Raw genomic sequence first — 14,986 nt, 5'->3', positions numbered from 1 at the left:
AGTGGGCAGGAGAAAGTTCACAGCGGAAATGGGCTGCTCACGTGGATTTGGGAAAGCGTGGCTGTGTCTGTTGTAATACATAGACTCCAGAATGAAAGGTAAACTAGAGCCAGTTTGGAGACCCATCAATACTGTGCTCAGTTCTGCAAACAGGGAGAGTAACAGCACAGGTTTGGGTTTGCTTCTCTAGCAATATAGGTCGTGTGCTTAGAGTCTCCACAGGCATCAGAGTAGAACAGGTTGGCACTGCTGACAGCTAGTTCTCAGCATTTGCTCACATTTCACTTATTACAGTTGTGCCAGGCATGGTGGTTCACACCTGTAATCCCAGTGCCGGCACTTGAGAAGTTAAGAGGATTGCTATAGGTTGGGCAGTGGTGGCACACCTTTTAGTCCTAGCACCGAGAGGCAGAGGCAAGTGGATCTCTGAGTTGAAGGCCAGCCTGGTCTACAGAGCGAGTTCTAGTACAGTCAGGGATACACAGAGAAACCCTATCTTGAACTCCCCCCCCCCCCCAAAAAAAAAGAGGATTGCTGTAGGTTCAGGGCCAGCCTGGGCTACGTAGTGAGTTTCAGGTTATCCTACAGGTGAGATCTTAAAAAGCCTAAATAAATGAATTAGTAAAAATAAAACATTTCAGGAAATCTGAGATTTCTTATGTTTGGTTTTGTGTGTGTATGACATATGATCAGATTAGAATTTTCTTTTTTTTTTTAAAGGTTTATTTATTATATATACAATGTTCTGTCTGTATATATGCCTGCAGGCCAGAAGAGGGTACCAGATCTCATTGTAGATTGTAGATGGTTGTGAGCCACCATGTGGTTGCTGGGAATTGAACTCAGGACCTCTGGAAGAGCAGCCAGTGCTCTTAACCTTTGAGCCATCTTTCGAGCCCCGGATTAGAATTTTCTATGGCTATTTTATCATATTTCTCAGTCCCTTTGATCTTTTTTAAGTTTTGTATGTATGTATAATTCTCATGGCTCTGGTTTATTTTGGAGGCAGCTGAGTAAATACTGTGGGCATCTGTTTTGAGTTATTTCTATTGGAAAATAATAGGTGTATAAACTTAAAGAGCAAATGCAGGTATGTTGAAAATAACTTTTATTGAAGTCAGTGTCCCCAAATTTCCAAATGTGCAGACTTCTCCAGTGCTTTAGTTTACTGCCTCTGGGCTGGTGTTTTAGCACTGAGGCAGGAATGGCCTGGTCAGAAGGAAAGGCGGAGATGTACCATTTCCTATAGGAGGAAGTGATCCTTTTCTGTTTGCACAGGAATGTAACATTTCTCCCTTTTTTGTTTAATTAAAGAACTCATCATGTTTTATTTATTTAAATTGTGTGAGTGTGGAGCTACACATACATGACACACAACGTGGTAGTCTAAAGACAGTTTGGGAGAGGCAGTTTGAACCTTTTGCCATCTGGGTTCCAAGGATTGACCCCAGGTCATCAGGCTTGTCAGACAATGCGTTTACTCACGGAGCCATCTCTTTAGTCCTGTTTGTTTCTCAGAGAGGGTTTCTCTGGGTATCCTATGTAGCCCAGGCTTACCTCAGCTGCCACTTGGGGATAGAGATGACAGGTGTCCACTACACCTGGCTGAAAAAAAAAAACTAAGTGGATAACAGGATATAACTCACATTCTCTTTAAGTTATTTAGATCAAAGCCTGGACTCTGAGCTGTAGAAACAAATTTATAGGTCATTTTTGGGAATTTCCATTTGGAAATTGGGGTTGTGGTGAGTACGTGATAATTTTCATTCATCCACTTAACAAAAAGTAATAGTGATCTATTTTTGTGATTTCTCCCTTCATCTAACCGTGGCCAAGGAAGTTGCTAGTGAGGTTTACTCTCTTGGGTGAGTTCTCACATTGTGTGTGTGTTTGGAGAAATGGGAACCCTATATTATCTGATGTACAGTATCCATTTTTTAAAAAAAAAAATCTTTGAGGGGGCTGGAGAGATGGCTCAGTGGTTAAGAGCATTGCCTGCTCTTCCAAAGGTCCTGAGTTCAATTCCTGGCAACCACATGGTGGCTCACAACCATCTGTAATGAAGTCTGGTGCCCTCTTCTGACCTGCAGACATACAGACAGAATATTGTATACATAATAAATATTTTTTAAAAAAATCTTTGACAGTTTTATACATGTATACAATATCTTTTTTGTTTTTTAAGCCAAGTTCTCTATGTAGCACTGGTTGTTCTGGTACTGTGTAGAACAGTCTGGTCTCAAACTCAGATATCCCAGGGCCTCTGCCTCCTGAGTGCTGGTATTAAAGGTGTGTACCACCTTGCCTAGCCTATAGGGTGTATCTCAACCAGATATCTCCAAACACATTCCCTTCCCACCTTGATGCCCTTTCTTGGTGGTGAGAACCCACTAAGTTCAGTTATCACTGCCGGCTGTAATAGCGACATAGCTGAACTTGATTTTGTGCTGGTAGTCATAGGTGAAGTGAGCTTATGAGTGCAAAGGCCACGTCATATCCAGACGACACCACTCTTCAGCTCTTTTTTTTTTTAGATTTATTTATTATGTATACAATATTCTGCCTCAATGTATGCTCGCACGCCAGAGGAGGGCGCCAGATCTCATTACAGATGGTTGTGAGCCACCATGTGGTTGCTGGGAATTGAACTCAGAACCTCTGGAAGAGCAGCCGGTGCTCTTAACCTCTGAGCCATCTCTCCAGCCCCCACTCTTCAGCTTTTAACAGTCCTTCTGGAAGCTCCTTCTGCAGTGTTCCCTGAGCCCTGTGGGGGAGTTGATATGAATGTCCTATTTAGAGCTGAGCACTCAATAGTCAATTATTCTCGACCCTTTGACAGTTATGGGTCTCTGTATGAACTGCTGCCCATTTCAGAAAGAAGCTTCCCTGGCCAGGGCTGAGAGCTGCACCAATCTATAGATATAAACAGACATTTAAAGGCAGTTGGACAGCATGCATGCCATTTAGTGGAACGACAGTAGTAGGGTCCCTGCTCGAGCGAGTGATCTGAAGCGGGCTTTGGGCAGATTTGCAGTACCAGGGATGGCCTTCCTCCTGTGGGGTAGGTCTCAGACCCAGTTAGGAAGTAGTTGGATACCGTCAAACAGTCGTGCCTCTATTGCATCAGTGGTCATACCTTGCCTGCCTGGCAAGTTAGCATTGTAGCACACAAAGTTCAGCACTGAGTTAAGACCACTCCACTCCACCCCACCCCCACCCCCCAGTGACCTGCATAGCATCTTCTGGCACCGGGGATAGGCAGTAAGGAGGACGTTTTCTGACCACAATCCAGTTTCATTTCTCTGTCCTGTAATCAAAGTGTGTTGTGTTTTTGGCAATAGGATCTTGCTATCTAGTTTTGGTGGGCAACAAAAAACAACTTCCTGTAGCTCTAGATCCTTGGTTGTGAGCAGACTGATGTGGCTACTGGGAATTGAATTTTGGATCTCTGCAAGAGAAGTGTATATGATCTTAATTGTGAAACTATCTCTTCTCCTCCCCCTCCCCCTTTAATTTTATTTTTTTAGTTTGCTTAATAAACTAGTGAGTTTCCATAAGGACTTTGTATACATCCTTAGTTTTGTTTAGCCCTCCTCCACTCCACCCTTACCTCCCCATTTTCTTTTTGGGGTAAGTCTCACAATATAGTCCAGATCATCTTTGAACTCATCCTGCCTCTGCCTACAGTGAGCTGGGATTATAGGAGTGCACCACCACATTTAACTTGTTGTATGGACTTCTGTTTTTTTGTTTTGGTTTGTTTTTTTTTTTTGAGATGGTTTCTCTGTGTAGTTGTGGCTGTCCTGGAACTCACTTTGTAGACCAATCTGGCCTCAAACTCACAGAGATCCACCTGTCTCTGCCTTCCTGAGTGCTGGGATTAAAGGCGTGCACCACCACCGCCTGGCTTGTTTTGTTTTATTTTTGAGTCTGGGTCTCACTATGAGACCCTGTCTGGCACCAAGCTGGCCTTGAACTTGGAGCAATCTGTCTACCTCTGCCTTCCAAACTTGATTTACTTTTACTTAAAAAAACAAAAACAAACCTACCAAGCAATGTATGGAATATCCTAGACAGTATGCATGTCATCAAATAAAACATTGGGGATTGTTGTATATCTTTATGTCCCTTTTCCTTTTATATCTACAAATACTTAATTTAGAAACGATCTTACCTTACTCTTCACTTCACTGAGTGTGAGAGATAGCCTCTTTTCTGAGGTCTAGTTCTTACCTATTTTTTAAAAAAGTATTCTTTAGATCTTTTTAAATTTTACTTTATGTGTATGAGTGTTTTGCTCACATGCGTGTCTCACTCTTGTATTTTGGAACTGGAGTGATAGATAATTGTGGATGCTGCAAATCCACACCAGGTCCTCTGCGAGAACAAGTGCTCTTAGTAGCCCAGTTTGTTTTTCTCTCTAATTGTGTGTACATGTAATTGCACACTTTTCTTTTCCTATGTGTGTGTGGGGGGGGGTGCGCATGCGTGTGGAGGTCTGAGATAGATTGATCCTGGAAATCATTATCAGTTGCTGTTATACCTAACTCCTTGTTGCAAGGTCTCTCAGTGAAACTCACAGCTCAATGATAAGGCTGGTCTTGCTATGCTGCTTGCTCTGGGAGTCCTTGTCTATGCTTTCTGGGGCTAGAACTACAAGTGACCTCTGTGTCCACCTGGCATTTATGTAGGTTTCTGGGGATCCAAGCTCCAGTCCTCATTTGCATGACAGTGCTTTAACTGTGGCACTGTCTCCCCAGTTCAAGTATAGATTTTAAAAATACACCCTTCTTTTTTAAAGTTTACGGGGACAAGTTACCAGGTAAAAATTGTTATTCAGTTAGTTTTAGACAAAATAACTAAATGACATGAGGGAAGTGACTGAGATAAGGGATTATATACTGATTGTTTGCCAGATGTTTAAGGTTGCATTCTTCTTAAAATAAATACAATATGCTTTTGCTGGAAAAGTCCAAGAATGCCAGTGGGCTTGTTCTGTTGATCAGAAGATTGCTGCCTGGGTGTGTGTGCTTGTTAAGATGACGTACAACAATGTATGGGATGTTTGATTCGTTCAGTGGGCTTGCAGTTAACTGACTGGTTATAGTTTCCATTCTCATTGGGCGAAAGAGTGTCTTTCTCTTACAGGGACATGTGTGTACTGTGACAGTCAGCAGTGTGTAAATGATTCTTTTGAGGACTGATTCTGGAATAAGGCTGCCTGGATTCAAGTTCTACCTTCTCCAGTTACTAACCTTCAGCTCTGGGCAAGTTATCATTTAATTTGTCTCTGTGGCATAGGTTCTTTGTGGATTAATGTATCCACCTCACAGGGTTGCTTTAATATTTAAATGTTAATATAGCTGAAGTATTGGCAAATATTAAATACCTGAATGTTAAGCATTATTTTTAATTTATTAATCAATTTGAGACAAGGTCTCGGCATGTTATAGAGTAGCTGGCTGACCTAGAACTTGGCTGTATATACTATACTGGCCTGAACTTAGAGAGAGCCACCTGCTACCACCTCCCAGTGCTGCGTGTGCCACATGACATGGACAATCATGTCTCCATCACACACACACACACACACACCCCGTTACCACAAGTAATGCTGCAATGTATCCTTGTGCACACAGCCATAGTGGCAGGCACTGGATACAGTAGCACAGTCAGCACAGTGCTAGTCCTGCTGGCACCCCATCCTCCCTCCTCCCTCCCTGGAAGAGACTGCTGGAGTCAGCAAATGAAACAGTGAGGAACGTTAGGTGTTTAGCACAATGGAGAAATTTGGGAACTTGGAGGGAGGGCTTTCACTTAAGGGAATTTCTCACTTGGGTAAAAGTCCCTAGACTGTGAAGAGCTTTGCGGCTATTGTATGCTGAGGATTGTGACTTACCCGAAATGAATTTAGCTGATCTCTTACCCAGAGGTCGATGGAGGCCTTATAGGCAGGTATCTGTTAGTGCCTGAGGTGGGCTGCTCTCAGGAGTTCCCACTGGCCCCAAATTCTGAAGTTGCTCAAGTTTCTTATATAAAACGGTAGTGTTGGTATATAATCTAAACACACCTTATATACTCTATAATATAATAATAAATGTTACAGAGATAGTTGTATTGTTTAAGAAATAACGAGCCAAAAATGTTTACATGTACATGTTTGGTTTTTTTTTTTTCCTTTTTGGGGGGAGGTGCAGTGTTGGGGGTCAGCCCAGGGCTTCACATCCTCAGCCCCTCACTGAAGTTGGTATTTTCTTTGGATTGCCAACCAGCTCCCAAGTGAAGACAGACTTATTATCAATTGTGAATGCTTGGCCTTAGCTTCGTCTTGTCTCACTAGTGCTTATAGCTTAACTTAACTTGTTTCTGTTCATCTGTTTGGCCTTGGGGCTTTTTACCTCTCATTCTGTGTGTCCTACTTTCCTGCTTCCTCTATCTGGCTGCTCCTGATGTCTCTTTTCTTTCTTCCTTGGAGCCTAAATTTCTTTTCCTGCTTACTCTCCCTGCCCAGAAGTTCTGCCTACACCTCCTCCCTCACTATTAGCCATTCAGCTTTTTATTAGACCAATCAGATGCCTTAGGCAAGCAATGTAAAATGGCAACACATCTTTATTTAGTTAAACAAATATTCTGCAACACCTCACTCCTGTAACAAGGTCTTGCTTTGTAGCCTAGGATGGCTTCTAGCTGGCAGAATTTCTGCTTCTGCTTCCCAGGCACAGATTGCTGGGATTATAGGCACATGCCATTATATTTGGCTCCTAAATGTTTTGATCTAATTGAACTTGTGGATATAGAATACAGACTATATTAGAATAATTATGTAAATAGTAAAAATCCCATTACAGCAATAGAGTTGGAGATAGTGATAGAGATCTGTGATCTAAAAATTTGGAGAATTAGAGACAATGATTTGGAGTAAACAACAGTTTATGGAAGGGAATTGACTAATGTTCTGATTACATCTTGAGATTTAAAAGTATAATATGATGTTGCTTGAACATTATTAAATTTACTTTGACCAAGGTTCCAGTTAAACAAATGAGGTAAGTTCTGTTGTTGGTTAGTTGACCAGGCTCCATAGATGACTTAGCCAACTGGAATTGAGGTTTGACCTGGAGTCTAGCTCTGATCCTGCTCGCTCGTCACTGGCACCGCTTTTCTGGCTCCTATTTATTTGTTTTAAACTGCGGGCAAGTAGGGCTGTTAGAAATAGCTATGTGGCAAGTTGGGTTTTGGTGTTTTGGGTGGTGTTCTTGTCCTTCCAATGCTGAATAGAGAAGCAGGGGCTTAAACATTCCAGGCAAGTGCTCCATCGCTGAGCTACCCTTTCCCTGTGTGGCAGTTTAAAGACAGAAAATACAGCAGAGTTCTAATCCTACACGTGAAGTTCCTGAAGATAGACTTATAAAGAGAGGAGAAGAGAATAACAAAGAACACCGTTGTCTCATTTCCACGTCCACAGGGTAGAGAAAATGTGGGAGAAAGGCTCCAAGGAACGAGTGTCCTTGGATAAGGAAAGTTTAGTTAGACCAGGAAGGTGAAGAAAATATTCAGACAAGTCAAGGATAAAAGAGGATGTTGCTACCCTAGAGAGGCTGAGACTGTACCATGCATCAGTACATTTTGTTCTACAACAGAATACTCAAGATGGGTTATTTATAAGGAACAAAGATTTGTTTCTTATAGTCCTAAGGGTTGAGAAGTCCAAGTTTGTAAGACCTGTACTACCTGGAGCCTGTACATTGTGTCATCCTATGGCATAACATGGTGCCCATGGAGGTCAGAAGAGGGCATTGGATCCTTTGAAAACTGGAGTTACAGGATTGAGAGCTGCCATGTGTTTGTGGGTAATGGAGCTCAGGTCCTCTGCGAGAACAGTGAGGGCTTTTAACTGTTGAGCCGTCCCTCCAGCCTCTTAAGCGCGTTTTGCATTAGAGGCAAGCATGAACTCTAGGGACTAAAGTAGAGTGTTATTATTATTTAAAGCGATGTGTTTGACTGTCAAGTTGACAAAAGATGGACTTGTGATTCTTACTGTTTATGATCAGTTTGACTATATTTGGGATCACCTAGGAAACACACCTCCAAAGTTTGTCCTTGAGGCATTTCCAGGGAGATTTAACTGAGAAGGAAAGGGTCATAGCACGGGTCCCAGGCTGAATGAAAAGAGAGAGAGGAAGCCAGCTGCGCATCAGTTTGTTTCTCCTGACTACCGATGCAATGTGACTTCTTTGCCGTGATGGGCTGTGTCCCCACAAACCATGAGACACATAGCTGGGCGGTGGTGGCGCACGCCTTTAATCCCAGCACTCGGGAGGCAGAGGCAGGCGAATCTCTGTGAGTTCGAGACCAGCCTGGTCTACAAGAGCTAGTTCCAGGACAGGCTCCAAAACCACAGAGAAACCCTGTCTCGGAAAAAAAAACAAAAACAAAAAACCATGAGACACATTAAACTCCCTTGTTTTTTTGTCTGGTGTTTGGTCACAGCAACAAGAATGTAACACAAAGGTGTAGCTGATACTTGTTGCATGTATAGAATTAAACCCAGTTTTAGGATTAAAAGTATTCATTATTAAATATTAATGTTTTGGATCAGGAGAGATGGTATGAACACTGATGCCTTCCAGAAGACCTGGGTTTAATTCCCAGCACCCATAAGGTAGCTCACAGCCATCTGTCCCTAGGGATTTGAGACCTTATAGCCCTTGTGGGCCTTGCGTAGACATGGTGCACAGACAGGCATGCAGTCAAAACACCTGTATACTTAAAGGTTAAAAAGTTTTTTTCACTTTAATTTTAAAAGCTTATTTTGGAACACATAGAAGCATATTTTCGCAGAAGCAGAGGTTGAAAGTAGGGTAGGCTAGGCTCTGGGGTTACTTTTGATTCTGAGCGGAAGACCCATATTTAGAGGAATTGGGCCAAGATCTCTGTGCATTTGCTTTTCATTTTGGTAAAATACCTAAAATGAAAAGATACTAGAGTAGGAATTAAGCGAAAGATAATTTTGACTTTCCCCAAAATGGTCTGCAGCACTTGCATCCTAAGCAAGTCCAGGCCCCTCTCCCCACACTTACAATGCCTTTGTGCTACATCTTTGCCATCTCAAACTGTTGAGTTGATCTACACTCTGAGCCCAGAGATGAGTCTCTTTTTGTTGATGTGTTGCCAGTGAGAAAGCTGAACCTAAAAAAAGATGGCTACAGGGGCTGGAGAGTTGGCTCAGTGGTTAAGAGCATTGCCTGATCTTCCAAAGGTCCTGAGTTCAATTCCTGGCAATCACATGGTGGCTCACAACCATCTGTAATGAGATCTAGTGCCCTCTTTTGGCCTGCAGGTATACACACTGACAGAATATTGTATACGTAATAAATATTTTTAAAAAAATAAATAAAAAAAATAAAAAAAGATGGCTACAATTACTAATCTATGAAATGGTTGGAAGTGTTGAGGACTCCAGTGTCCTCAGACTTTGTAAATAAGTTCAACCACTTATTCTGCCTAGTATTAAGAATGGAGTAGATTTATTTCTGGAAACGTATGTGCATGCATGTGTGTGTGAGAAAGAGAGAAATATACATGCTAAGTGAACACTGAGCAATACTCCCAGTATTCATGTAGTATTTTTTAAAAATTGTTTTTATTTGATCTCATTGGTGTTTTGCCTGCATGTATGTCTGTATGAGGGTGTCAGAAGCCCTGGAACTGGACAGACAGGTGTGAGCCACTGTGTGAGTGCTGGGAATTGAACTCGGGTCCTCTAGAATTGAGAGCAGATAGTGCTCTCATTTGCTGAGCCATTTTCCCAGCCCCTTCATTTTTGTTGTTGTTGTTTTTTGTTTGTTTTGTTTTTCGAGATGGGGTTTCTCTGTGTAACAGTCCTTGGCTGTCCTGGAACTTGCTTTGTAGACCCAGCTGGCCTTGAACTCATTGAGATCCACCTGTGTTTGCTGCCACTGGGCTCATATATTTAAGAAGCCACTATGAATACATACAATTGTTTCTTGATTGACATTTGGCATTTGGCTTAACATCTAAAGGACTAACTGGTGATTTCCAATCTGATTCTTAAAAAAAAAAAAAAACTTAAAGGATGTTAATGGTGGTTTTTCTGTTGTTGTTGTTGTTGTTGATTTGTTTTTTTGTTTTTTTTTTTGAGGCACAATCTCACTGTATTACTATGGCTGGCCTAGAATTCAAGAGATCTGCCTGCCTCTGTCTTCTGAGTTCTGGGATTAAAGATGTGTGCCATCATGACTGGCTAATAGTGTTCTTTTTAAAGAAGGTTTTTTAGGGGGCTGGAGAGATGGCTCAGAGGTTAACAAACAGCATTGCCTGCTCTTCCAAAGGTCCTGAGTTCAATTCCCAGCAACCACATGGTGGCTCACAACCATCTGTGATGAGGTCTGGTGCACTCTTCTGTCCTTCACACATACACACAGACAGAATATTGTATATATAATAAATCAGTAAATATTTTTAAAAAAATAAATAAAAAAGATTTTTTAGTCAGACAGTGGTTTAGTCCCAGCACTCAGGAGGCAGAGGCAGGTGGATCTCTGCCTCCAGAGGCAGAGCAGTTAAGTGGCTCAGCAGTTAAGAACACTTTTTTGTTGTTATTGTTGTTTTTGTTTTGTTTTGTTTTTGAGACAGGGTTTCTCTGTGTAACAGTGCTAACTGTCCTGGAACTTGTTCTGTAGAACTCAGAGATCTACCTGTCTCTGCCTTTGCTGAGATTAAAGGCTTTCCCCACCACCACTCAGCCAAATTTTATTTTCAATTAACATTTAAATTTTTTGAATTAAGAATTGGGAACTTGTTTTCAAACATGAGAATCTAATACTAGGAGACACTGTTGCATAAGAGAACCTGGACATTGGAAGTTGGTTCTAGTTTTCACTGCTATCAAGGACTGTTGACCAGTCAGTGACCTTTGGATACTTGGCTTTCTCATTGCTAAAAATGAGGGCTTTCACGTACACAGTGCTTACTTATCACCTAATGTCCGTGCTTAGTAAATGGCAATTGCTGCTGTTTAATTTAGGAGATGAGAATTAAATGTAGGCAATAGATCTCTTAGGAGCTTTAGTTACAGCTCAGCCTAGTAGCCATCACTTTAAATTACAAGTAAGCAAACCTGCCTTGTCTGGTGGGAAGGAGAAAACCAAGGTTACCTGGTTTTGGTTGTTGTTGTAGTAGTTTGTTTTGTTTGCCAAGTTTTACTCTCGGAATAGCTTAAAATAAAAGCTTTAGCAAGCCAGTTGGAGCATAGAGCACTTAGATGCTGAGTGTGTTATTACCAACACTTGCGATGTGGAAAGCGAACAGGAAGGCCAATTGATTTCTCAATCCAATCCAAATAGTTCATTAAGACACCTGGTTAAATTGTTACACGCTCAGCCTGTTGTGCTTTCCTCCTTGAATTATACTCTAAGAGCTAGATCAGCAATCATAAGTATTTGTTTTCCAAGTGATCAGCATCCCTTTAACTTCTGACTAGATAGAAGTTAGCATAGGGTTGGATGGAGGAAAGAAGTTCACACTCTTCTAATGTCCCTCTACACAGTACTTGTGATTGGAATGCAGGAGGGTTCCCAACAATAAATATTACCCATCTCTCTCTAATGCTGTCATCGGTTACACTTTTGTGTAAATTTACTCTATCTGAATGCCTCTCCTAAATCATTGGGAGGTCACTTCATGGAAGAGTATTGTGTCTGAGAAGTAGGGGAGTAAGACATACTCAGATGGGCAGGCCTGAAGGGGTGTGGCAACGATTGCTGACATTCGCCTTATGGCAAGAGATTAGTGGGAGAAGGAACCATAGTGATAAAGTTAGCCTTTGTGGGCTGGAGAGGTGGCTCAGCCATTAAATACTAGGCACACAAACAAAAAATGTAAATTAGCCTTTGTTCCAATTGCACCTGTTCCTTCCAGTGTTGTCTCAAGTCACATGGATGTCAGTGCATCTGAATGTTAGCCAGGTTCACTCTGAGGAGCAGACCAGTTAGGAACTTGCAGATTTTGCTTCTATCGTTCACTGATTCCATATGCAGATCTTTTAACTCATGGTGGCCATGGCATGATGGTATTATTTTTCTCATAGAATTATTCAATATAGTGAAGATAGCCAAAATAATTTCTGACACAGTAGAAACAAAACTATTAAGAATGATGTATAAGAAACGAGGAAGCCTTGCGGTAGTGGCACGTGCCTTTAAGTCTAGCACCCTGTTTCAGAAAAGCAACAAAGGGCTGGAGAGATGGCTCAGAGGATAAGAGCACTGGCTGCTCTTCCAGAGGTCCTGAGTTCAATTCCCAGCAACCACATGGTGGCTCACAACCATCTGTACTGAGATCTGGCACCCTCCTCTGGCGTGCGGGCAGAATGTTGTATACATAATAAATAAATAAATCTAAAAAAAAATTAAAAAAAAAACAGAAAAGCAACAAATAAATAAGGTGAGTGACTACTGAGGAAAATACCTAGGTTCGTCCTGCGGCTCCCCCCCCCCCACGGACACACACACACACACACACACACACACCTATATATGAGCAGAGAGAAAGAGAGAATGAGAATAGGAAAAAAAGAAATGAAAGCTGTCAGGGTAGTATAAAAGTCATTAATTATATTTCCTTTTTTTAATTTTTTTGGTTTGTTTTGTTTTTTTTTTTTCGAGACAAGATTTCTCTTTGTAATCCTGGCTGTCCTGGAATTCGCTCTATAGAGCAGGCTGGCCTTGAATTTACAGCGATCCATCTGCTTTTGCTTCCCCAATGCTGGGATTAAAGATGTGCACCAACCATTGCCTGGCCTTTTTGTTTGATTTTTGCTTTTTGAGACAGGGTTTCTCTGTGTAGCCCTGGCTGTCCTGGAACTCATTCTGTAGACTAGACTGACGTTAAACTCAGAGATCCACCTGCCTCTATCTTGTGAGTGTTGGGATTAAAGGTATGAATGCTGCTGCTGCCTCCGCTGCTACTACAGGGCTGAGTCATTCATTTTCTAAAGAATGACTTTACACTGCAAGCAGGGCTGAGGGTGTAGTGAGCCTGTGTGAGGTCCTGGATTCAACCCCCCAACACTGCAGGGTTGAGGGTACAGTGAGCCTGTGTGAGGTCCTGGATTCAACCCCCCAACACTGCAGGGCTGAGGGTGTAGTGAGCCTGTGTGAGGTCCTGGATTCAACCCCCCAACACTGCAGGGCTGAGGATGTAGTGAGCCTGTGTGAGGTCCTGGATTCAACCCCCCAACACTGCAGGGCTGAGGGTACAGTGAGCCTGTGTGAGGTCCTGGATTCAACCCCCCATCACTAAAAAAAAAAATTGCTTTAAAAAACAAAAATGATAGGTTGGGCTGGAGAAATGGTCAGTGGTTAAGGGCACTTGCTTCTCTTCTAGAAGACCTGAGATTAGTTCCTAGCCGTTTGTCACTTCCTTCCAGGGGAATCTGACACCCTCTTCTGTCCATCACACAAATGGAGTCTACAGACACATGCACATAAACAAAAATAAATCTTTTTAGAAGATTAAATTATAATCTTGTTTTAAATTTACTTTGAAAGGAACTGGAAATCTCTGAGGCTATTAAGTCTAGCATTACTTATTTCTGTTTCACTTCTGTGATGGTTTTCTTGACTGTCATCTTGATGAGCTTTAGAATCACCATGGAACCAGATTTTTGGCCTTGTATGTGAGGGTTTATCTAGATTGGGTTAATTATCATGGGAAGGCCCGCCCTAGAAGTGACCAGCACCATCCTGTGGGCTGGAGTCCTGGCTGGATAAGGAGAAGGACCAGTGAGCAGGAGAGTTCATCTTCCTCTCTGCTTCCTGGTAGTGCTTGCCATGTGATGAGTAGCTGCTCGACACTGTTCTCTCCACGTCCATGCCATGATGGACTGCACCATCAAACTGTGGGCCACGACATGCATGATAGCCAAGCTTGTTTCTGCCAAGACAGCACATGTGGTATCAAAACCAAGGGGTCTCTTCTGGGAAAACTCTCCTCCCCTCTGGCATTGGAAAATACTTGTTGACAGTGAATGGGAATAAGGTAACTTTTGACTTGCCCTGGAAACCAGCTTTACCGTGTAAACTGAAATAGTCTTTATGAAGCCTTCACATTGGCTTTGGAAATATCCCTCAAGGTTTTAGAATGTGCATATTCCTAAAGGGGTAAAAAAGCAGAAAGCTTGTCAAGGTCAGGGGTTCTCAACCTTCTTAATGCTGCAACACTTTGATAATAGTTCTTCATGTTATGGTGACCCCCAACTATTAAATTATTATTTTTTTTAATATTTATTTGTTTATTTATTATGTATACAATATTCTGTCTGCATGTATGCCTACAGGCCAGAAGAGGGCACCAGACCTCATTAGATGGTTGTGAGCCACCATATGGTTGCTGGAAATTGAACTCAGGCCCTTTGGAAGACGAGGCAATGCTCTTAACCATTGAGCCATCTCTCCAGCCCCCCTATAAAATTATTTTTGTTGCTACTTCATAACTGTAATTTTGCTGCTGTTATGAATTGTAATGTAAATATCTGTGTTTTCTGATGGTCTTAGGCGACCCTTGTGAAAGGATCATTTGACACACCCCCCTCCCCAAAGGGGTCCTCGACCCACAGGGTGAGAGCTGATGATCAAAATGTTTGTGATCGGGTCTCACAGTGTAGCTAAAGTTGTCCTAGAATTCACCCAGTGGCCTAGTCTGGCCCTAAATTTGCAATCTTAAACCACTATGCCCAGATTTGAGTACTGTTTTGTTTTTTTGGGTTGGGTTGGTTACCCCCCTCCTCAGACAGGTTTCTCTGTGTAACCCTGACTGTACTGGAATTCACTCTGTAGACAGTGCTACCTTTGAACTCACAGAGTTCCACCTGTTTCTGCCTCCCCAATGCTGGGATTAAAAGCATGTGCCACCTGGTTTTTATATTTTGTATGAGGCAGGCACTCTACTGAGCTGCATGCCCAGC

The 14,986-nt window shown here is 42.2% G+C and overlaps 1 protein-coding gene across 4 annotated transcripts in view; it reads left to right on the top strand.

Moving 5' to 3' along the window:
• The window catches only part of Faf2 (Fas associated factor family member 2), a 42,169-nt gene that overhangs the window by 2,510 nt on the left and 24,673 nt on the right, over positions 1–14,986 (top strand). The window contains exon 2 of one of the 4 annotated variants that reach the window (XM_041659971.1): positions 5,149–5,267. The exons of the other annotated variants lie outside the window; for them this stretch is intronic. The gene's annotated coding sequence lies outside the window, so the exon portion shown is untranslated. The remainder of the gene's footprint in view (positions 1–5,148; positions 5,268–14,986) is intronic. 4 annotated transcript variants of the gene reach the window in all.

This window comes from Microtus oregoni, unplaced genomic scaffold (genome assembly GCF_018167655.1).
Source record: "Microtus oregoni isolate MIOR12 unplaced genomic scaffold, Mior012 000011F_ref0000422, whole genome shotgun sequence".
Lineage (NCBI taxonomy): Eukaryota > Metazoa > Chordata > Mammalia > Rodentia > Cricetidae > Microtus > Microtus oregoni.
This window is presented reverse-complemented; position numbering and strand designations above follow the sequence as displayed.